Raw genomic sequence first — 25,117 nt, forward strand, 5'->3', positions numbered from 1 at the left:
ACAAATGGGTCCCCTCACACATTGTTTTGGGTACCTGAAGGGACTATTTTAAGGCATTTGGCTATGATGTCAGTGAAAATGATCCACAATTCATAAGACACCACCACAAGAAGACCATCAAGGACAAATTAATTGTTTGTTGACAATTCCAAAAGTATTTAAGAGTAGTTACTTTGCAAAAAAATTTGAAATGTCCTAAAATCTTATACTCATATGTGAAAGAAACTTGATAGTTTTCCCAAATTTGGCAATAATTGTTAAGATTTGCATGATATTACCAATAACAAATTGTGAAATGGAAAAAAATGTGTAGGTAATATAATCAATAATATTGTAATAACTATGCATGGTGGATACTTAAAATATTGGGGAATTACTCTGTAAAGTATATGATTCTCTGACTTCTATACTGTACACCTGAAACTAAAACAAAATAATATTGAATGTCAACTTTAATTGAATAATAAAATTTTAAAAACTTTTAAAAAATCTGCCAACCATGCTAGAGGAAAGAGTTATTTATCTTTATATTCTCTTTAAGAAAAATTCTCTTATAAAACCTGTGTAATATAGAGAGGCACTTAAAAAGTATGTTATCAAAAAACATTAGAAAGTGCTATAGAGATATGTCAAACAATTGGTTAATAAAATATATTGTGAAGTTTTTCTGATTTGTGGTCTTTTTGTGATGCATTGTTAAGTTTTTTAGACTTGTAATTTGTAGTGCTTCTTTTCTCATTAAAAAATATTTATACATAACACACCTATACACACAGAGTCCTGAAAGTACACATGTAATAATATTAGGTATTGATTTAAATATTCAGTAGTGCTTTATTGTAATTATTGTTCTTTTTAAAAATTCTCACAGAATAGCCCTGACTGGTTTGACTCAGTGGATAGAGTGTCGGCCTGTGGACTGAAAGGTCCCAGGTTCGATTCTGGTCAAGGGCATGTATCTTGGTTGAGGGCACATCCCCAGGAGGGGGTGTGCAGGAGGCAGCTGATCAATGTTTCTCTCTCATCGATGTTTCTAACTCTTTATCTCTCTCCCTTCCTCTCTGTAAAAAATCAATAAAATATATTTTTAAAAATTCTCACAGAACAAGTATATTAAAATATTTATCTTTTCTCATATTTTGGCTATCCTGTTATGTTAATAGATTTGACTTGTTAATTTACAGTTGGGTAGTAATTGCCTATTCTTTTCTTTAATAAATCATCTTTCTAACTTAAAATATATATTACCTTTAATATTTTAATTCATGGCTATGTGTTTATCTTTATATCTAGACAAAATATCTAAAATTCCTAACCAAAAAATTATACTCTCAAAACAGAAATATCCCTATTTATTATTAATATCAGGGCATCATAATAAACTCTGAGTTATAAATTCTGTAATTTAAATTTATGCCTCTTGCCTGTGTTTTACTGGTGAAAAATGTGTTTATATAAACACACAAATTAATATGTCAGCCCTAGAGGAATACTATGTATTCAAACTATCTCAGAAAGATAACAAACTAATATTCTCTAAAAATCATTGACTAGTCAGGACATTTCTGATTGCAAATGACAGAAAATCCAACTGAAATTAATGAAAACAAAGTTCCTGGTCAGAAGTGGGAACTGTGGGGAGGGGATGCTGGCAGGGGATCCAGGCCTGGACACCACATGACAGCTTTGCTCACCTCTTTGTTGGCTCTGTTTTCTCTCTCTTTTTTTCTTTTTCAGTGTATTATTATTGATGTCAGAGGGGAAGGGAAAGGGAGAGAAAGATAGAAACATCAATGATGTGAGAGAATCATTGACCGGCTGCCTCCTGCATGCCCCCTACTGGGGATCAAGCCTGCAACCAAGGCATGTGTCCTTGACCAGAATCAAACCCAAGACCTTTCAGTCTGCAGGCCAACACTCTATGCACTGAGCCAAACCAGCTAGGGCTTGGCTCCATTTTCAAATAGGCGATCCCTTCCAGCAACTCCAGGATTACAATTCAGAACCCCAAATCCAGCTGAAGAAAATCAGTGTGCCTTTCTGTCAACAGCTAGGTCTTCTTAGCTTTGATGAACTTACCTAGACACACAGCACTGGGGCCAGAAAGAGACACTATGCCAATGTAGCAGGACTGAGATGGGATGCTGTTCTATTAAAACAGGAAACTAGACCATAGGGAGGAAAAGAATTGCTCAGTATGATTATGAAGCGTAAAAGAATCCATCTGGTATTAAACATAGGAAAGTGGTTTTGTAGATGCTGCCTCTGAGACATTATGTATGTGGTGTAGGATATGCATGTGTGTTGTGTGGTCTGTGTGGTGTATGTGGTGTGTGGTATGTGCTGTATTGTCTGGTATGTGTGATGTTCACCTGTGTGGTGTGTGTGGTATGTGGTATGTGGGGTGTGTGTGTGTGAGTGTGGTGCCTACATAGAGAACAAATGTCCACAGTGAAACACCCCTGGTGCTCAGTAGAATTAGAGAGGCCTTCTAGGGCTGTCAGGAATGTAGCTCCAGTAAGGTCACGGTTAAATGTTGAAGCATTATAAATTAGATTAGAAAAAAAAAAAGCCATCTGGCAAAGCAAACAGTAAGAGTGGGAGTTGTGGAAAAGAAATGTAGATCTCAGAGTCCAAAGTGGACATGTTGACATTTCATGTGGTTCACTAACTCTACTTTGTGGCCTTCATAAATTTCACTCAGAATTAATGTCAATGAAATTAATGAAATCACAGGCTGTTCAACAAAAGAAGTATCAATCTGTAGTTTTCCATTGGGTCAATGAGACCTCAACTTAACGTAAGTATGCTTCATATCTACAAGAGCTGAGTGCTGAGTTTGCTTAAAGTACCTGTCAGGAATTTCATAAAAATTCTTTATAGTGATCTTTCTTAACAAAGTTCAGGTAACTTTTGGAGTTAGAAATCCTGATTCAAAGACAAAAAAAAAAAAAAAGACAAAAGAATACACAAATAAACAAAAAAAAACTTGGTTTAGCAAATCAGTTTCAATTTCTACAATCTAGAATAAAATCCTCCTTCAACTTACTTAAAAGATGTTTGTAAAAAATATTTGTACTTTTATTGTTCCAAATATAAAGAGAAAATGGAGAAAACAATGGCCCTTTAAGACACATCACTTAAAATATTTGAGATAAAAAATAAACATTATAGAGATGTTATTATATGTGTTTCTTTCCTAAAGGCAAATGCATATGTGTCCAAATGCATATGTGAGTCTGAGTGTATCAATAACATACTTAACTTGAAGACATTGCTAAGAAAATTTCTATTAGTATACTGTATCACTTTTCCATAATATTACATAAGTTAGAAAGTAGAATTGTGTTTCACTTACGTAAAAATATTCATATGCATTATCCTATATAATAAAAGGCTAATAAGCAAATTGTCCTCTCCACCAGGAGTTTGACCTGTAGCCCCTCCCCCTGGACAGCCCCGCCCCCAATTGCCCTCCTCCTCCCCGATTGGGAGCAGGGCCAGCTGGCCAACCTCTCACATCCTTTCCCCCCAGCTGGCCCAGCCTAATCGGCCCTGATTGGGGTGAGCCAGCCGGACCCCACCTGTACACGAATTTGTGCACCAGGCTTCTAGTATCCTATATAATGAAAGGCTAATATGCAAATTGTTCCTACTGCATGAGTTTGACTGACTGGGAATTACACATGCGCTGACCACCAGAGGGTGGTGCGGAACATGGCAGGTGTCAGCAATGTGGCGCTGGCAGTGGACAGCAGTGGAGGCACTGCTGGCCCTGATGGGTCCCGACAAGTGGGACCGCAGCAGGATGGTGGAGCAGGTGAGCAGGCAACGCAAGGCTAAGGCGGGTGGGAAGGGAGGTCCTGGCTGGCAGTCGCTAGGGACCCTACCTGTGCATGAATTTCATGCACTGGTCCTCTAGTAAAATATAATAATGATCAAGTCCCACATTAAAGAAAAACACTACATGCTTGTTCTAGATAAAAACAAACAAACAAAAACCACAATGACATGTCTGGCCAGTTATAGCTCGGTGGTTGAGCATCAACCTATGAACCAGGAGGTCATGGTTCGATTCTCTGTCAGGGCACATGCCTAGGATGTGGCTGGATCCCCCAGTGATGGTTGTGCAGGAGGTAGCCAATCAATGATTCTCTCTCATCATTGATATTTCTATCTCTCTCTCTCTATCCCTTCCTCTCTGAAGTAAATAAAAATATATTTAAAAGTAAAAAAACAATAATAAAACCCAGCCAGCATGGCTTAGTGGTTGAGCAATGACCTATTAACCAGGAGGTCATGGTTTGATCCCGGTCAGGACATATGCCCTGGCTGTGGGCTTGATCCCCAGTGAGGATCATACAGGAGGCAGCCAATCAATGATTCTCTCTCATCATTGATGTTTCTATCTCACTCTCCCTCTCCTTTCCTTTCTGAAATCAATAAAACTATATTTTAAAAAATTAAAATGAAAACAATCACAAAAATGAGACAAAATTTACCCTGGAAATTTACATTTTTATTTCTTTGCCAGGTCTACAATTTACTGCTTAGAGATATAATTTAGGTTATTGTCACCTCTATTTCTTTATTTAGAGATGCCGTTCTCTATTAATTATTCTACAAAATGGAGAACTAGCAGTGATCTTAAGAAAGGAAGAATCAACTTTCTTTTCTCACGATTAAAGAATTTTAAATTTTCTTTCCATTAAAGTTTGTCTCTCTGGATCCAGTTGCCTTGTGTCTTGCCAATGTGAACTTTTCTTTCCACCTAAATACAGGTTCTTCTCTAGGATCATCATAGATTTTTGTCTGGGCCTCTACATCATTGCTGAGAAATAGTCTGTCTATCTAGCTCCCCTAACATGTGCCACCTGCTCTGTCTTTAGACCATCCTAACTTCTTCCACCAAGGAAGAGATGGAATATTTTGTCTCCAAGTGAGGTATCCCATGCTTGGCTTCAGCATCAATTGCTGGCAAAGCCCCTCACCTAAAATGACATTAAAATCCCACAGGTTGCCAGGGGATTGTCAAGGGCGGGGAAAGAAAAAAAAATCCCACAGGTTGGAGCTGAGAGCCACCATCCAATATAGCTGCCAGTAGTTCCTAATATGCCACTTGTTAGAAGTATTGACTCACATTATAATTAGAACTCTGTAACTAGCCTATGAAGAAGAAAGTAAGATTATCTTGCTGCAAAGATACCAGTTGATGAGAATGGTTGAAGAGTACTTGCTGATAAAGCAACACTTTGGAGCTCTAATAACATAGAGTTTGTCATGACTCACTGAAATTTAACTTTGTATTTTCTCTGTGAGTATTTGCTAGGGAAAATTTTTAAGTAACCAAAGGAAAGGGTAGCCTGCTTTAAAATAGAGTTAATAAGCATGAACTCCTAGAAAATCATCATATACAAATATTGCTATTAAACCACATACTGTTAATGTGATAATCACTAGTGATTTCTAACCTATTATTAGGTAATAATAATAAAAAATATTAGTGTACATTGATATCACCTACCTACATCTTTTTGTTTTTTGGAGAGAAAGGGAGAAAGAGAGAGAGAGAGAGAGAGAGAGAGAGAGAGAGAGAGAAACATCAATGAAGACAGAGATTCAATGATTGGCTGCCTCCTACATGCCTCACAATGGGGATAGAGCCCACACCCCTGGGAATGTGCCCTGACCAGGAATTGAACCATGACCTTCTGGTTCATAAGTCGACACTTAACCACTGAGCCATGCCATCCGGGTACCTATCTGCATCTTTATATTTATTAAGTAAAATAACCAAATGTGATTCTACCTTCTCTTTTCTTTGCGTAGCGATACTCTACAAACATAAAATTATATTTCTTAAAATATTCTACATGTCAATTTTTTTGCCTATATCTATGCAATATGTATTTTGGTAAATTTCTTCATAACAGTCCATACCAAAGAATTAAATCAGATTTAGTTTCTTGTGGATGGTAGATGTATAGTATGGGTGTTTTATGAATTGATTGCTGCAGTCAGTGGTTGATTAAAATTGTTCTGGTTTTGCCCAGCTGGTGTGGCTCAGTGGTTGAGCATTGACCTATGAACCAGGAGGTTGAAGTTCAATTCCCCATCAGGGCACATGCCCTGTAGGGAGCGTGCAGGAAGCAGCTGATCAATGATTCTTTCTCATCATTGGTGTTTCCATCTCTCCCTTTCCCTTTCTCTCTGAAATCAATAAAAATATATTTTTTAAAAATTGTTCTGGTTTCTTTATTAGGAAGATAGAATTTTGGCTTTTTAAAAGGAGAAGGTCAGTGGAGTGATCAGAATGTTGCAGATAGTGGTGATGGTTGCAAAACATTGTGAATTTACTAAGTGTCACTTTAAAATAATTGAAATGATGAGTTTCTAAGTTGTATGCAGTTTACTACAATAAAAAAAAACCAGGGTATTTTATTCTGTCTTCCTCTAACAGTACCTCTTTTTTTTAATGTTTATCTTCCTTTTTCCCCTCTGGTAGTAGTATCTGATCAGAGGTGGATGACACCTAATTTAAATCTTAATTATAGAACAGAGTTTAGGAGATGATTCCAAGAGGAACAGGAAACATGGTACTTTATCAGAAGGCTATCAGCAATTTCGCATCTCTCTATTTGTGGACATTTGGCTTATAATATTCACTTTGTTTATAACGCTGAGCTCTCATCAGTCCAAAATATAAAAAAGGGATACAGATACACTCTGGTCTACACTCCAGACACACTTCCCCGGGCAAACTGGCCCTCCCTCTGGGCAGTGGTTGGCTTTCTAGACGACACATAAACAAGTGTCTTTGACAGAAAGGCCAAGTGGCTCCAGGTCCTGACGATAGCACACACTAACAAAGCAGGGAAGTCGAGACTCCGGTTTATTTACAAAGCCTACGTGCTAGAAAGACAGAGATAAAGCCTTTCCCAGCCAGCACAGTGATGCTCTCCTTTCTCCTGTCTCCCGGAGAATAACCGAGCTGAGAAGCCAACAGAAAAGCGGCAGAGCATTGCTTAGCCTGGGCCACAGGGCCAGAAATTGTCAGACTCTGGCCCCCATGGAAGGAGGCTACACAAACTCAAGGAGGGTCCAATCTCCCCTCCTAAACATTTCTTCAGTAAGCACCTATTAAATACAATAACCCAGAGGTACCAACACTTTAGACTCCATCGAGTAGGCAAAGAATAGAATGCTGCTGTGTCCAGACAAACTATGGAGAACCATCCGGTAGCTTAATGCTTCTTCTGCCTTAAAAGAGCTTTATTCTTGTAATGGAGTATCTATGCAGAAGTTTTACTAGAATGGACTTGAGAGACTAACCTAGAAAGAACAGAGGCCGCATAGCTTATCCTCCCTATCCAGTGCCTGACGCTACAACAAATTCCCCCAAGGCTTGGTCTGCTGTACACACACGTCTGACAAATAACACCAGTTCCACATGGTCCAAAGTCTTCTCTCGAAGTAGTGTAGCAGTAGACATCTCTACCCACACCCCTAAGACGCACACATACTTGCTCTCCAGTCATTCGCTAAGTGCTTTGTGCCCACTCTTGTGTTAGGTGCTGGAATAAAGCCATGAATAGAACAAGGTCCAGCTTTTGAGGTTCAGGGTTTCGTAAGGGAGAAGAGAAACAAACAGGTATTTAAATGATAGTGTGATTTGGAGGACTATGATCCAGAAGTGCACACAGGCCCAAAGAGACCAGGAGAGTTGGCCTACCTCCCTCCAAGCTCAGCACATAGAAAGAGGTTTGTGGGGATTCTGTTTCCACCTCCTTTAGAATGGAATCGTGCGTGGGCTGAAGCAAGGTGAGCAGGAACAGTCTGCAGGAGGCGGCCAGGGCCCTGCCCAAGTTCAGTGTGAGCAGACAGTGTAGCATCCCTTCACCCATGCTTACACTTGAGTCCTCTTGGGCATCACTTTTCAAACAATGAGAACCAATTATCTGAAAGAAGATAGAAATTAAAAACACTTAGATCAATTGAGGCAAAGGACCAGTTTAATGGTGATTTAAATATTAATATTTAAATATCAACGTGCACATGAGCTAAATTCTAGACCCACAAGTAAAAGTTCAGAAATGGCTTATTTGTCTCATTTTATTTACAAGAAAGAAATACTGGTAGTTAGCTTCTCTGAATTGCAGAATCTAGCTAGGAAAAGAAGTAAAGGTGAAGGGGGAGAGAAAGAAAAGGGAAAGAAAAGGGAAAGAAGGAAGGGAAGGGGAGGAGGGGAGAGCAGTGAGGTTGAGAGAGAGGAAGGCAGGGAGAGGAGGAGCCAAGGAGGGGAAGGGAGAACAGGCACCCTAGCCACGCACTGACCTTGTCTCTCTCCATTAGTCAAAATTATTTCCTTCAAAGGGAACTAACATACTAACCCAGCTATCTCTCAGGTCATGACTGGGTTATGCACATAAATTATAAAATGAATTCTACAGGAGTAGATATTACCCAAATTTTATCAATGAGAAAGTAGGGGCTCAGGATGTGAATGATTTGCCCAAAAGGACATAGCTAATAAGTGACAGAAGCCATGTGGTATTAGCTTGCAATGTGATACTGTAGAAAATAAGCCAAATTCGATGACTTGACTAAACTTAAATTCCACAATTAAACCAAAATGTGTAGAGTCATTATTACCACGTTCAGTAATCCTTGGTGTCAGCCCTCAATTTCTTCCTCTCTTGACCCCACAGCCGGTCACGAAATCCTAACACTCTATGTCTCAACTCTGGCTGCATCTCTCCATCCCCATATCCTCCTTCCCCTTTGAGACCCATCTCTGTGGACTGTGTCCAAGGCCTTCTCAGGTCTCTCTGACTCTGCTCCCAGAGAGGCTGTGTGGCTAGACGGCAGGAACAATGGTCATGTCACTCTGTCAAACCTCTACTGGGTCCTTACTGCCCACAGGAAACAAATATGCGCTTGAACAGACAGTCCTAGATCATTTTTGGAGCCAGCAGTGGTCAAAGGATACAAACTTTCAGTTCCAAGATGAATAAGGTCTCGGGATCTAATGGTGACAATAGTTAATAACACCGTGTTGTTATACTTAAAACTTGTTGACAGTAGATCTTAAGTGTTCTTACCACACACAAAAATGGTAACTATGCGAGGTGATGAATGTGTTAATTAACTTGATTGCGGCAATCATTTCACATGTACATGTGATTAAATCGTCTTGTTTTGCAGCTTAAAAATCACATTGTACAACCTAAATATATACAACCTTGACATGTCGTACCTCAATAAAGCTGGAAAAAAATTACTTCTCTTCCCAGCTCTCTTAAAATAGTAGCTCTTTACTTATTTCAAAGTTATTATGAGGATTAAAGGAAATACTATGTGAGATAATGTATGTAAAGTTATCTTTATTCCTTGCCAGAAAGGTTTTTTTCTCTGCTTTCCTCTTTCTTTTTTCTCTTCTGTTCATCCAGAGTTGGTGAATTTCATGAAATGGTAATAATGGCCGCCTGTGCTTCTGTAAATAAACATGTTTAGTGCTGAGTCTGTGATAGCACTGTTAAGAGTACTTTATAGACATCAACTCATTTATTCTATTTCATTTTCTCCATCACCATTTATCTCCTCTCTGCCCTCTCCCACCTCACCATCCCCGCAATCACCACACTGTTGTCCATGTCCGTGAGTTCTCTTTTTCTTTTTTGCTCAACCTCTCAACTCCTCCCCAAACTCTTCCCCACCCCCACCCCCCCACTCCCCCACACACAACAGAACTGTCAGCCTGCTCTCTATCCATGAGTGTGTCTCTAGATATTAACTCATTTAAATCTGCAAAGGAAACTCCTAAGAACTTTTTGAAATATCACTATTCTTATTCCCATTTTTACAGATACAGTAATCCCCCTTATCCACGATTTTGCTCTCTGTGGTTTCAGTTACTTGCAGTCAACCTCAGTCTGAAAATATTAAATGGAAAATTCCAGAAATAAATAATTCATAAATTTAAAAATTGCAAGCTGTTCTGAGTAGCATGATGAAATCTCATGCTGTCCCACTCCATCCAGCATATTCACGTTGTAGATGCTGCCTGCCTGTTAGTCACTGAGTAGCCATCTGGGTTAGCAGATCAACTGTAGCAATATCACAGTGTTTGTGTTCAGGTAACTCTTGTTTTGTCTAATAGTGGCCCCAAAGCCATTCACATATCTTTTATTTCAGTATAGTATTATAATTGTTCTATTTTATTATTAGTTACTGTTGCTAATTTCTTACTGTGTCTAATTCATAAGTTAAACTTTATCATAGGTATGTGTGTACAGAAGAAAACAGTATAAATAGGGGTCAGTACTATCTACTGGGTGTCTTGGAAGATAACCCCCATGGATATTCGGGGAAAATTGTACATTAAAACTGAGGTGACAGGGTTAGTAACCTGCCCAAAGTCATAGAGCTGGACTAATGTAGGCAGGCTGACACTTTAGCCTGGGAACTTGCCTACTTGGTAATTTGGGGGTAAGAGAATTAGCTCCATTGATACCAACCCCTCTTTCTCTAATTAAACAAGGCCTTTTAGTTCGCCCAGTTCCAAGATACAGTCAGAAATACTCCATAGCTCTGCCCTGAGGAAGCGTGGCTACACATTTTAATTGAATTCATCCTCCTTATCTCCAAGAGCTTTTATTATAATCCACAGACTAAAGCTATGATGACTGTGGATGAGCTCGTTTCCTGGGGATGGAATCTGATGGCTTAAGCAGCCAGGGAGCCCCAGCACAGTGACTGGAAGCCAGCTGGTCATCCATCAACAGGAAACCTGCCAGACTGGTCAGCACAGGTACCCAGACAGAAACAAACTGCCAGCAAGCACTGCGGCTCTTTCTTTATTCTTCCTTTTCTTTTATGAATTGAGCAGTTGTTGCACTATCCCCACTGACTGGGCGAGGTGAGCTAGTGAAGATATTCAGAGAAAGGACTGTGATGTGGGATTCCTGGGTCCTGGCAGAGGATATCTGTCTTTCCTTCCCCATCTCTAGGCCCGGTCGTGCCCTAGCCCTACAGTGAGAAGAAGTGTCCATTTCAGATAGAGAGGCACAGGGAGTCATGGCTCTCGCCGTCCTTACCGAGATCTCCAGCCTCAGGACTGACCCTCCTCACCAAAAGAGGGGCTTAGCTCTGAGCCCACACTCAGGTTCTCCTTCCAGAGTCCTGGCTGGAGGTGAACTCACGGGAGAGCGAACAATGGTCCCTTTTCAGCATGTAGAATTGTAATAAATAAACCTTCAAAGGCAAGGGAAGGTCTATACACACCAGGTATGATTGTCACAGTAGTTTGGAATTTGAGGGTGCAGCCATTCTAAACTGAAGAATCCCTTTTTTTAAGTAATTTGTTTCTTTGGCTTTAAGATCCCCATAGTTACTAAGGTCTGCTTGCAAGTAAACCTTCTTGTGACTTTCGTGACAAGATAAGGACCCTCAGGTCTCATAAGCATGTGTCTGGGCAAAAGCTGTTGACTTGCCTCCGAGGAGTAAACATTGGAAGCTGTGAAATTGTTTGGCAAATCCTGTCTTCTAGACTGGTAGGCTGTACACAGATAGTTTTGCTTAGCTTTCTACAAATTATCATAGACTCCAAAAGAGCAGGATCTTTATTAACAAACCTGTATTCTATTTCTAACATTCTGCTCCTGGATGTGGTAATGATATAGAATGAGTCAGGATTTGACTCCTAGGTCAGCTTTTTGCTCTGAGATCTAAGGAAAGTAGTTGAAAACTTTGGACCTTTGTTGCACAGTATCAGAGTAGGTGCTAAATAAATCATTTGTTGATAATAAAAAGAATGAAGATGAAGAAGGGAAGGAGGAGGAAAAGAAGAACAGGAGAAAGGAAAAGTAGAGTGATCATTGTATTTTCCAAAATATAAATTGAAGGTAGTAAAATTATTCACCAGTATTTTGAGCAAGTCAGCTTTCTAAATGTTTCCTAAATATCAAAGACCCCTCAGGATTAAAAGAAATCCTAAAAGTATCCTTAAACTCAAGGTGTCTAAAAATGAATGTTAAATAGACATTTTATGATGAATGTATATAACATAATTATATGGTTAGCAAAGTTATTAGATAAGTTCTTCAGAATGAGACTTTATAATTATTGAATAGATAGAGAACATGATATAATTCTAGAATGCTAAAAATCTGTAAGATAAACTTTTTTGATGACATTCACCAAAATTATAACCTGAGAAATCTAAGAGAAAATAAGTTGTAGGCAGATAACTATTTAATTTTCACTTTAGCAAACTTTTTACATAAATATAAATGTTTCTCTTTAAAAATCATATAAAGAAAAGACAAGAAGACTAACAAGTCTTGCAAAACCAGAATAAATTTCTGATGACTTTTATTTTTACTACTTTTTTCGAGGCATGCTGCTCCAGATAACTGGGTGATTACATACCCACTAATGTATTTCCCCTTCATGTTTATTTTGGAAAGATGGCAGGTTATTTTGAAAGAAAGGAAGAAAAAACAGACTACAGAGGAAGCAGAGTTGCCTTGTATCTCATAGGGCAACGGATTACTAAAATTACCAGACTGTACGGAAGAGAACACACATTCTTTTATTGTGTGTGTGTGCATGTTTTTTTAAGTTTCATCAAGATGATATACCCATAGTATTTAGGAGAAGAACCCAAGGCCAAAAAAATAATAAGGAAAAACTTTCATTGTGGAATTTTCCTTGGCGCACAAAACCAATAGTGATGAGGGTGGCATCGCTCCTGAGCTTTAGCTAGCTATCACACAAAACTCTCTTCCAGTATTTTCCAGACTAACTCAGTTTTATAGCTGATTATAGCATTGATAATTTGGAGATTATATATCAATACAAAAATATCATTAAACTATTACAAGTCAGTTTGTTTTAGTTAAGATTCCTGCCTAGTAACTGGATTTGTTTCAAGCATCATCCAGTCTTTGGAATGAAATTTATGAGGCACTTACTGAGTACCACAAAACCAAACCAGGGATGCAAAAGTAAATAATACAGAATTCTTGCCCCCACAATGCTCCCTGTCTGCCTTTGAGGCCTTGGATATGCTGAGAAAGTCGTCCTAGACAGCATTCGGGAATTGATGCATGTAATAAAGCATCCACTCTTCTACAATTCATTGAGTGAACGTCTACCAGGTAAAACTATTTGTTTTAATCTTCTTGAACAGGAGATAGATTTTTACATTGATTTATCTCTGGGGGGCGAGGGGGCGGGGAAGTGTTCTTCCTCCAGCAATGAAACATTTCTACTGTACCACATTATTTTAATTGTGTCTCTGCAGGAAGGAAGAAGTCCAGAATGATCAAGACGCTGGTTGTAATCAATGACCTCTTTCAAGATGCCTTGAACTTTCTTTTGTTGATCAGACCTTCTAAAAGTGTGCTGGGAGTCAAACTCTTCTGGCTCACACCCATGTTAAACATGGCTTAATCGCATGATGCGACAATTCCTTATCAGATGACCCTGTGCTCATACACAAACACAGCCACTATCAGACACAGACAGGCCATGATCTGGCAAAACCTTGATGAAACAGAAATAAACACAATGTGTAGTGCATATTAATAAACTCGGGCATTTTGGCACACAGAAACATTGCAAACACCCTCAAAAGGAAAGTGCTGTAAGGCTAGGTTTCCTTATATGAACCTTCCCATCTCTATAAACAAGGAGAGATAAAAGGGAAAGAGGTGAACCTTTTGAAATGGTCTATCTCTTCTTCAATCTTGGAAATAACCACTCCCTTGTTAAGAACTAATAGTTTCCGTAATGTGTCATTTTCTCAAAGGAGGGGGACTAAGGTACAGCAAGGTTCTGGCCCTCCCGCCTAGAAGCTTACTCATCTAAAGGTAATTGGAAAGTGCTTTAGGGGCAACTGTTAGTAGGTAGGGAAATGAACACTCACCAGATGCAGCAAAGTTAAGATGCTCAGTAAAGAAATCTTAGTAAACAAATAAATCTTAAATTTTATTTTAAAATAAAAACTAAAATTAGTTTCAAAATAGTAAGTATAAAAAAGACCTCAAAAATCGGTTGAAAATAGTTGAAATGTATTTAGTTTGGGTGTGTTAGGTCAAGTTAAAACATAAGGAGAAAATGGAACATTGTTTCTTAAACACTTCAGTAGTTTTAAAAACCTTTTTGATATAGGCAGTACTGTGCCTATGTCTGTGATTTATAAAAAGTCTGTATTTAGATAATCTGCTCAAAACAGTGACAAAAATTTGTAGTAATTTCCAAAAAGTAAGTTGATCAAATTTAATTTACTGTAGATCCTTCTCAAAAGACTAGTGTGGCCGAAACTGGTTTGGCTCAGTGGATAGAGCGTCGGCCTGCGGACTGAGAGGTCCCAGGTTCGATTCCGGTCAGGGGCATGTGCCTGGGTTGCGGGCACATCCCCAGTGGGAGATGTGCAGGAGGCAGCTGATCGATGTTTCTCTCTCATCGATATTTCTAACTCTCTATCTCTCTCCCTTCCTTTCTGTAAAAAATCAATAAAATATTTTTTTTAAAAAAAAGACTAGTGTAAAGGTTTCCTTCACCCGCCAGCCCCTCAAGTTAATGACCCATCTCCCTTTTTAAAAAAAAATACTTTTTTTTTTTTTCAGAGAGCAAGGAAGAGGGAGAGAGAGAGAGAGATAGAAACATCAATGATGAGAGAGAATCACTGATGGGCTGCCTCCTGCACGCCCTGACTGGGAATTGAACCGTGACCTCCTGATTCAAAGGTCGAAGCTCAACCACTGAGCCACACCGGCTGGGTGACCCATCTTCCTTTAATGTAAGGATGAGACTTCTCCCTCAGTCTCTGAAATGGGTACTAGAGTCACCAGCTCCTGAGAGCTACCAAGTGCCATGGCCTGGCCTCCATTCCTAACCTCCTGGTACTTCCAGGGTTGGCTTCTCTGGGATAGGGTAACCCTGGGCTTTGTTTTACATTTTGAGATGTAGGATTTCTACGTCGTGCCTGTGTCGTTGGCTCCTTTTTCTTTTCCTAATCCACAGTATAGTCAGTCTCAAATTCTGACCCCACAGCATTCTCTGCCCATACTCTGCTTCCTCATGGATGATCCATCCACCCTCTGTCTACCTTCCACTTCCATGCAAAAGACCACCAGGATGTATCCCAATTCCAGAGCCTTCCACAAGCCCCAGTCCCTACTTCTAACCCTCTGATGATGGCTCAGTGACTTTAAACTTGTCACTTATCTCACAGACCAGTTCAGACCGCTTCAGCCACGGACCCTACAAGGCAGTGTTGACCTTTCCCTCCTAATCAGCCGCACTCCATCAGTGCCCAAACCATGCCAGCTCCTGCTGTATGTGCCTCTGCCCTTTGATTTAAAAAGTCAGGCTCTGCACTGGGACCTAGGCAAGAGAGAGTCAGAAAAGGTCAAGCTGCTACCCGGTGAGCAAAAGAACATGCGTGCTTTCCTCCGGGAAGTCTCGGTGCAGTGTGGAGTGACCTCTGCGAGGAGCAGTGGGAAACCTTGTTGTTATAATTGTCTTCCAAAAGCAAAAGCAGTTAAAAAGCTGAGGAGAGCCAAGAAAGCAACCAGACAAGTGCTGGTAAGAAACAAGCTGAACTCCTCACTCGTTTCTCTCTGTAACTTCTGTCAGGGAGGGTCACAGATGGTCAAGGAGTTATTTTAGGAAGTGGACTCAATAGGGAGAGTGACGTCCCTGATTTCTCAATAATTCCGTGGGACCTTGATGGCCTGTGCTCTGTACTGCTTTTTGTTTGTTTGTCTTTCCTGTATCCTTTCACCTAAGAGAAAAGCATATTGTACAGAACAAGAGGAAAAAAGAAGAAGAAAAAATTTAAAGATGGTTATCATTAATAATGGCTATCATTTACACATAGCCCAAGATGAACCCGGCTGTACGTAACCACTTTACATGCCTCACAGGATCCCCTGAGAAAGAAATGATTGTCCCTATTTTACAAATGAAGAAAAAGGTACAGAGAAGTTAAGTAATTTCCCCACAGTCACACAGCCAACTAAGAAGCAGAACTAGGATTCAAACCAAGGACTACCTGGGGCCAAATCCACTACTTTTTTGCCTGTACTTCTCCAAGCTCCAGAAGGAGCGTCCCACAAAACATGCCATTGGTCCTTACTAAAGCATTCTATGCTTTTAATTCTATAAAGTTATCAGTGATGCTTCGGAAGCCATTCGTGATGTGGGCAATATGTGTAGAAAAATATGTGGAGTGTTTTCCTAATTTCCTTTCTTGGCTTTCCTCAGCTTTTTTTTTTTTTCTTTTAATATGTTTTTATTGATTTCAGAGAGGAAGGGAGAAGGAGAGAGAAATAGAAACATCAATGATGAGAGAGAATCATTAATCAGCTGCCTCCTGCATACCCCCTACTGGGGATTGAGCCTGCAACCCAGTCATGTGCTCTGACCGGGAATTGAACCACAACCTCCTGATTCCTAGGTCGATGCTCAAACACGGAGCCAGGCCAGCTGTGCTTTCCTCAGCTTTTTAACTGGTTTGCTCTCGAACGACTATCACAATGACAAGGTTTCCCACTGTGCCTCGGAGGTCACTCCACACGGACTCCTTTTTATTACTAGAGATTTCCCAAAGTAGATAAACGTGGTCATTGATCAAAATTCCTGGAGAACGACCTGCTCTGACTGGAAGCCAGTGACACAGAATAGATAAGACCAGGCTTCGGAGTCACACCACCCTGGGTTTGCTTCTTGCTTCCGCCACTTGCATTCTGTGCCCTGTGACCTTCAGCTACTGACTTAACTTTTCTGACTGGCAGCAGTCTTCCCAGGCCCCATGTTACCAATCCAATTTTCTATCTCTTGGTGCTTCCACTGAGTATTTTATGAGCCTTTCATTTCCAATCCTGGTACCTCCCCGATCCTCCATTCAGTCTTCTCTGAAAATAGTAACAACAACACCCAGTTGTTTATTCCAGAAACCTTAATACTTTATTGCTTTCTCTCTCTCAGAACCCCACATCCCAATCCATCTTTAAGACCAATACATTTCCCTTCTAAAGTATAGCTTGAATCTCCATACTTCTCTTCTTTAAAATGACTCACCTTGCCGAAACCGGTTTGGCTCAGTGGATAGAGCATCGGCCTGCGGACTGAAAGGTCCCAGGTTCGATTCCGGTCAAGGGCATGTACCTGGGTTGCGGGCACATCCCCAGTAGGAGATGTGCAGGAGGCAGCTGATCGATGTTTCTCTCTCATCGATGTTTCTAACTCTCTATCTCTCTCCCTTCCTCTCTGTAAAAAATCAATAAAATATATATTTAAAATGACTCACCTGGTCCATGCCACCATCATCCTTTTCCTGGACACCAAAGTATTCTCGTAATTAATCTTCCCTGTTGCTCTCTCCTCCCCCTTCAACTCATTCCCCATGATGCAGCCAGAGTGACTGTTTCAAAAAAGAGAGAGGATCGTGTGACTACCTTTAAAATTATCTAATGGATTCTAACGTAAGGATTTCAAACCTTCTTCACATCCATGGGACGACTATATTATTTAAAATAAAATGGGGAAAAATAACAAGTATTAGCAAGGATGTGAAATAACTATAACCCCTTTGCATTGCTGGTGGGAATGTAAAAAGCTGCAGCTGTGGAAAGGAGAATTAAAAAGAGAATTTACCACGTGATCAGCAATTCCGCTTCTAAGGATATGCCCAAAAGAATTTAAAGTAGAGAATCAAAAAAGATATTTGTGCCTTGCTGGAGTGTATTTTACAGCACTATTCACAATAACTGTCCATTGACAAATGGATGGTTAAAGGGGATGTGGTATATACATAGTCAAATATTATTCAGCCTTAAAAAAGAAGTAAATCCTGGCCTGGACAGGTAACTCAGTTGGTTGGAGCAGTGCCCCCCACACCAAAAGGTGGTGGGTTCGATTCCTGGTCAGGGTGCATATAGGAGGCAACTGATCGAGGTCTCTCTCTCTCTCTCTCTCTCTCTCTCTCTCTCTCTCTTCCCCCTTCCTCCCTACCTATTAAAAAAAAAAACAGGAAGCAAATCCTGCTATTTGCAAGAACATAAATAAACCTGGAGGATATAATGCCAGGCGAAATAAACCAGACACAGAAGGACAAGTACTGTATGATTTTACTTACATGTCTTGTACATAGAATAGTTACAGTCATAGAGAGAGAAGGTACAATGGTGGTTGCCAAGCGCTGTGGTGAGGGCAAGTGGGGAGTTATTGTTTAGTGGATTTAAAATTTCAGTTTCAAAAGATAAAACTTATTGAGAAGGAGGACGGTGGTGGCTGCACAAAAACGTGAATGTTCTTAATGCCACTGGACTGTACACTTAAGAATGGTTAAAATGGCAAATTATATGTTATATATATTACAACACTTAAACATCCAAAACTCTTTTTTATATATATATATATTTTATTGATTTTTTACAGAGAAGAAGGGAGAGGGACAGAGAGTTAGAAACATCGATGAGAGATATCGATCAGCTGCCTCCTGCACACCCCCCACTGGGGATGTGCCCACAACCAAGGTACATGCCCTTGACCGGAATCGAACCTGGGACCCTTCAGTCTGCAGGCTGATGCTCTATCCACTGAGCAAAACCGGTTCGGCAACATCCAAAACTCTTACCATGATCTCGGAGGCCTTGCAGGATCTAGCCCCGGACTACCTCCTCGACTTCCCCTCTTAATATTCTTACCCTCCATGCCCTGGGAGGGCGCAGTGAACCTACAGGCCTTTGTACCTCAGCTGGCGGCAGCTCAAATACAATCTGCACAGAGACCTTCCCTCCCACTCCAACCCTCAGTCAGTCCCCTACTTCTCTGTCACATGCTCCAACTTCGTCACATGTCACAGGGGAGTTTATATTCACCTGTAGTAACTTCGTTAAGGCAGCCTTGTTCCTTAGGAATCAACGAAAAACCTAGGCTACCCTCACCCCCGGGGTCCACCAGGCTTCCTGAAGTAATTAAGTCATGGACGTTGGCAATAACTCAGGATGAGTGTGCACTTTCTTCACTTATTTAATCTACTCATCCTAAGAAAGAGACTTCAAACTCTTTCCCCTGACTCGTACTTAAGTAGTTCTCAAAGAGGTGAGGGGAGACTTTTCAACTTTCAAATTAAAAAATAAATCCATTTCAAAAGGCTTCCTCTGTCCCTTGCTTCCATCGTGGGAGTTGTTCTTCAAGGGGGGATTTCTCTGAAATAAAATCGGGAAAGATTCCAAGAGAGTTCATGCTCCCAATAGTAAGTACTCTGACTTCTGAGGACATGGCCCAGCCCACTCTTTAATCACATCTGAGGAAATCCCCCTAGCCTGGGTAAAAGATCATAATATCTTAAGAAGGCTGATGAGCTCATGAAAAGCAATTAAATTTAGAAAGCCAAGACACTCCCAGGAACCTTCTCCAGGCTACGTTCTTTTCTGTTAACCCCTTGAAATTTCCAGATCTGCACCATACCGAATTTTAGATTATTTTCAGAGTGGCTTGTTTTTAATGCATTGGAAAGCTGTTTGTGATCTATGTCCCTGAGACTTCTGTTGCATTATCTTTATCAATATTCAACAGTTCAGAAAATGAGGCTTTAAAATTTTTGTGAGCCCCATTTATCTTTGATGGATTTGGCATTCCAAATTTTAATTTTCAATGTGAGGACTATCTTATATGTACCTTGAAATTTTATGGGAGAAAGTACATCAGGGGGTCTCAGATGAAGGGAAACAAAAGAGCTTTCAGAATTACTGAAACACTTCAAATTTGCAAGGGAAGCCAAAGATGTCAGTACTAAAAGATTACTTGTCTTTATATAACAATATTCACAACCAAAATACCCACCATTCTTCTTTAAGGTGGAGACGTAATAAAATGAAAATCATATAAAGTGAATTGTATAACTCACTCTGTGTGGGAAGCCATTTCCCAAAGCCCCCTGTAAACACTGCAACTTCCCACCACCTCTCCCTTGCTGATGTATACATATATGTCATACTTACTATTTATTTCTTTGGCTCATAAAACAAAATATTGAAATTTCAGATGAAAACGAGCGATGAAGATGGAAAGTGCTTTCTTTCCCTTACTCTTTTGCAACCGTATTAATCCTTACGCTACGAGAGTCTGGAAAAAAAAGAAAGAAAGAAAGAAAGCGTTTTGTCGATGACAATTGTTTGTAAATGTAGAAAGCAAAAGATTTCCATGTATGGACTTTAAGTGCATTCCATCCAGTGCAGTGTCAAGTTTTGTGCGCGATAAGGCCAGAGCAGGAAGCCACTCGAGGTCAGGAAGGAAGTGCTGTCAAGCTTGGGAGCGGGCAGAGTCGTGCAGGGAGCTGGGCAGGCTCCGAGCCTCAGCTGTGTAACCACTGCCCTATTTTTAAAAGATAAACAGCAGGAATAGCACAAAATCCATATGGTGGCAACCTCAGATTCATCCAAACCACACAAGCAGCTCCCTCTTCCCCTTTGCCAGGCTTTGCATAGCTCCCAAATATGTGGAGTAACTGTTTCTTCTAGGACGCGGGGCAGAGATGCTTCTGAGGATTTGGTTATGGCCTTTTATCTAGTATTCACAGCTGGCTCTGAGGGCCTCTGGGTATCCTAGCCAGTCTCCAAGTGTTGCCCCTTTCCTCCCATCCATTCTCAACCCACTACCAGCACCTCTTTGCTGAGGGGAAAAAAAAATCCTCAGCAAAGGATTTGGCATTCCAAATTAACAATCATTTAGTAGTTAACAATAGTGAGAGAAAATTCTCACCTTAAGGTCTCATCTCTAGGCTGATGACCTTGACAATGCTTTTCAGAGTTAATTTCCAAACCAACAAGCATTTCCTGGGTGCCCATCACATGCTAAGCATTGTGCTGGACATTGGGTTCCCAAGGATTAGTCAGCTGTCCTGGTCCTCATGGAGTATACTGTGTAGAGTGTTACTCTTTTTTAAAGATACCAATACTTGGCATGCATTGTGCCAGGGCAGTGATAATAGTATAGAATGGGCCCAACAGGAAGATCGATGAGGAGGTCCTAATCCAAGCTCGCAAGTGGAGTGGGACCAAAAGACATTCCAGGGTATGGGAGGTGGGAAGAAAAGCAAGAGGAGAAGGGAAGTGTGTCCCCAGGCTAGCATCAGAGGTAATAAAAATCATAAAGAAAAACAAGGACGGTATATCCCAGTCTTTACCTCTCCACATTAGGATACTGGGAACCCGACAATGTTCTCTATCTCAGCCTGGGTGGTCTTGTATAATTATTTGTCGAACTACATGTAGATGTTTTATGTACTTTTAATATTTGTTTTATTTTATAATTGAAATGTTTTTTTAAAATAGGACACTAGGTTTTTTTTAAATGAGAGGGTTCAAAATGAAAAAGCCATCACCCTAGAGGTCAAAAAAACAAAAAAGGGTGTCAAGGAATCTGTCCAGATCCAGACATACGTGTGTCGTTCATCCCTGAAGAAACAAGAGAGCCAGGCCGGCAGGTAGTCCCCGTCATCTCTTCATTTAAAGTTGCTCATCTTATTGTTTAAGGTCAAAGCTTCTACATTTAAAAACATCCTGTTGACCTGCCGCAGGAAATGCAAAATGCTGTCAGAAAGTGTCCCTTTCCTTATAACTATACCACAGAGACGCAGAGACGTCTGAGGGGAGAGGAAGCAGAGCAGAGCCAGGGAAGGGAGGAAAACATCTCCATCTACCATGTTTTCAGAAAGAAATGGGGAAAACTACTGAATTTGAGCATATAGAAAAGTTCACTTGCTCGGTAGTGTAGTCTCTGTGTTCATTATTTTGCATCTTGTCAGAATATAATGACGAGAACCCTTGACTCATGGGGTTTACATAGGAATGCAGGCTTTGCGGAGGGGAGTTACAGAAAGCACTGGTCCCAGTTCATGCAGTCACCATAAGCTGGCCCAGTCTGCCGCCTTTCTGGGTTGGGTGGTTGCCTCACCAGGTAGCCTCTGCTCAGGCTGAAAGTACCTGCTCAGGAGCAGGCTGAGCCTTTGAGAGCTGCTGGAAACCCCAAGTCCAGCAGTTGCTCTCTGCTGCGGGCTGGGCTATAGCTTGCTCTATCCCATTAGGGCTCTCCATCCCCAACCCCCAGCTCATTCCTTTTACACCCTGCTCTCCCTGTTAGGGGATACTCCCTTCGGGGGATACTCCCTTTTGCACAGTTTGGGAGGACAGCCCTGTCTCCCTTGCCCTTACTCCAATATTCTTCCCCTTCATTAAAGGCATAGATTTTTCTCGGCTGATCAAGGTCCAATATCATTTCTGCAAGAAGCTTCCCTCACACCCACCAATCCACTTAGACATTATAGCTCCTTGTTTACTCTCCCTTCACCACATTATTTTATTTGCCTGGTAAATTGCATATTCATTGCATTTATTGCCACCAGACTGAAAGTTCTGTAAGGATATTTACCAAAGCTATCTTGTCCACCACTGATTCTCAGCTCTTAGTGTAGCGATTAATATTTTTTGAATGACGAGTAAATGAACATATCTAGTTCCATTTCCTGATCTTTACGAGACCCAGGAGCCCCTTGGGAACAAACATACATAGACACTGGGTCCAGGCATGGATATACAGGTCAGTCTCCTGGACCAGAGGACCTGGAGAAGAAGAAACGGTGGTAGAAACAACAAAGCCTCTGAGAGCCTAATTGTCACAAAGGAGGAAAGGCTGGGCATTCCAAGACATCTTCAGTACCAGGGGACAAGTATCCCTGTGACTTTGGGTGAAGGGGTGGGGTGGAGGGGAGAGACACAAACAGAAGATACCCTCCTCTGTTCAGATGCCACACAGAGCACCAGAGAAGTGGAGGCACGTGGAACAGAAGCTCCAGGTACCACTCCAGAGGCCCGCACAGGGCATCACTTCTGGGCATCTAGCCCAGCTCAGCCTCAACCCAGCTAAGCAGGGTGGCCAGGGACAGCTGGGCAGAGCTGACTGCAGATGTGCAGTCCACTGCTCGGCTTATATGTGGATCAGGGTTCCTAGGAACTCTGGAGAAAGACAGGGTGGTGGTCTTTTCATTTGGCAGATTGGAGACCAGGATGTAATAGATTTAGTGGCAAACTTCAGGGACATTTGGACTTTAGGTACAATATTTTTTAATCCTCTCAACAATCTTTAAGCATGAATCCCATTTTACAGATGAGGAAACTAAGGCCTGGGAAGGTTACGACACTAGCTCACAGTCAAGGACAGAGCAACAGCAGAGCTAATATTCAAACCCAGTGTGACTTCCAAGCTCAATGTTCCCAAGAATCCATCTCCCACAGGCCCCTTATATCTATAATCTGCAAATGCTATAGGACCCTACCATGCCATAGTTTTACCCACAAACCTGATTTTACCAAATTTCTTTATTATCACTTAAGAGAATATACAAATAAGAAAATATCAGATTTGGGGGAAATTGACATCAGTGAAATCAGGAGACAAGAGGTCCTGAAGCCAAAAGAAGCATAAGAAGAGAAAGCAGAAAAAAAAAAAAGGAAGGGAGTGCTTTGACATTTAAATTCAGGCATAGGACGTTTGTTTCCACAGATAGATCATTACTGGATATCAGATTTCTAAGCCCCACCTAATGCACCACACTGTACATTAGAAATGCAAAATATTTTTCAGAAATTGTGTTTTGAAAACCGTCTCTGCCCACTGAGATTTACACTTTGGGCCCCTCTTTATGTATAGACTTCCATAGTCCTACTGGTTTTTAAAGCACAATTCTGGCAATATTTCCATTCACTGACATTTTGGCTCAAATAATCAAAGTGGATCTCAGGTTTCAAAGACCCAAGGGAAAAAGGTCACTATTTGAACACACCACTGTTTACTGTTGGACGAACAACATTTAAGCTGTCAAATTAAGCTTTGATTTTAATATTCCTCAGTTAAAAAAGTACAATATTTTAGCAGTGTTCTTTCTTTCAGTGTGTTTTCAATGCTTTAGCCAACAGCACACATATTTAAAGCAAAGGGAGTAAAACATATGGTGTCATTAGTCTGTCTTTATTTTCCAACTTAAATTGTTAATCACATATTTGCAAACTGGTGTGGACTTATAGAATGTTCATAGCAATTTATGTAATATTTATATTGGAGTTTTAATGAAAAAATTAAAGGTACTTCAAAGATGTATATTATTTTCTTTAAAACATGCCTGAAAACAACAACAACAACACCATAAAAATGGGTGCATAGGGTGGTGAAGGCCTGGGCTGGGGGGGGAGGGGGGGGGGCCTAGAAGGTCAATGGGGGAAAAAGGGACATATGTAATACTTTCAACAATAAACATTTTTCTAACTGTGGTGCAAAGAAGCCTAAGAGTCAAATTAGATGACAAGTCAGCTGCACTGCTACTCCATTTACTACAGAAAATAGTTACTCAACATTTATCTTTCCAATGTAAATATCACCAATTTACTTCCCCCCCCAAGATTTATTGAGGTATAATTTACATATGATAAAGCTCCCCCTTTTTTAGTGTAAAGTGGATAAATTTTGGCAATTGTATACACTTGCACAACTACTAGCACAGACTGGCACAATAGATTTTTGCCATTTCTAAGATTTCATATAAATTAAACGATACATTGTGTTTTCTAAAGTGGCTATACAATTTTGCATTCCCACCAGCAATGTATTAGAATTCCAGTTTCTCTCTCTCTCTCTCCATATATATATATATATATATATATATATGATTTTTAAATTAATTTCTAGAGAGAGGAAGGGAGAGGGAGAGAGAGAGAAACATTGATTCGAGAATATAATATTGATCAGTTGCCTCCTGCATGCCCGCTACCAGGGGTCAAGCCCACAACCTGGGCATGTGCCCTGACCAGGAATCAAACCCTCAAGCTTTTGGTGCATGAGATGATGCCCAAACAACTGAGCCATACTGGCCAGGGCCGGTTCCTCTATATCTTATCCAACACGTGGCATTGTCAGTCTTTTTAATAATAACAATTCTAGAGGTTGGTATCATTGTAATTAGTTTATGTGTGCCATGAGATGAAAGAGGTGGAAAATTGCTTATTTAGCCGCCCCCCCCAACCCTCACCCCGCCATGAACAAAGCCTGT

The 25,117-nt window shown here is 40.6% G+C and overlaps 1 pseudogene; it reads left to right on the forward strand.

The window, feature by feature from the left end:
* The first annotated feature begins 3,733 nt into the window (after positions 1-3,733).
* Positions 3,734-25,117, forward strand: part of LOC138993497 (melanoma inhibitory activity protein 2-like) — a 31,373-nt pseudogene continuing 9,989 nt past the window's right edge.

The sequence above is a fragment of the Myotis yumanensis genome, unplaced genomic scaffold, assembly GCF_028538775.1.
Source record: "Myotis yumanensis isolate MYYU_CA2020_CCGP unplaced genomic scaffold, mMyoYum1.0.hap1 SCAF_15, whole genome shotgun sequence".
Taxonomy (NCBI): Eukaryota; Metazoa; Chordata; class Mammalia; order Chiroptera; family Vespertilionidae; genus Myotis; species Myotis yumanensis.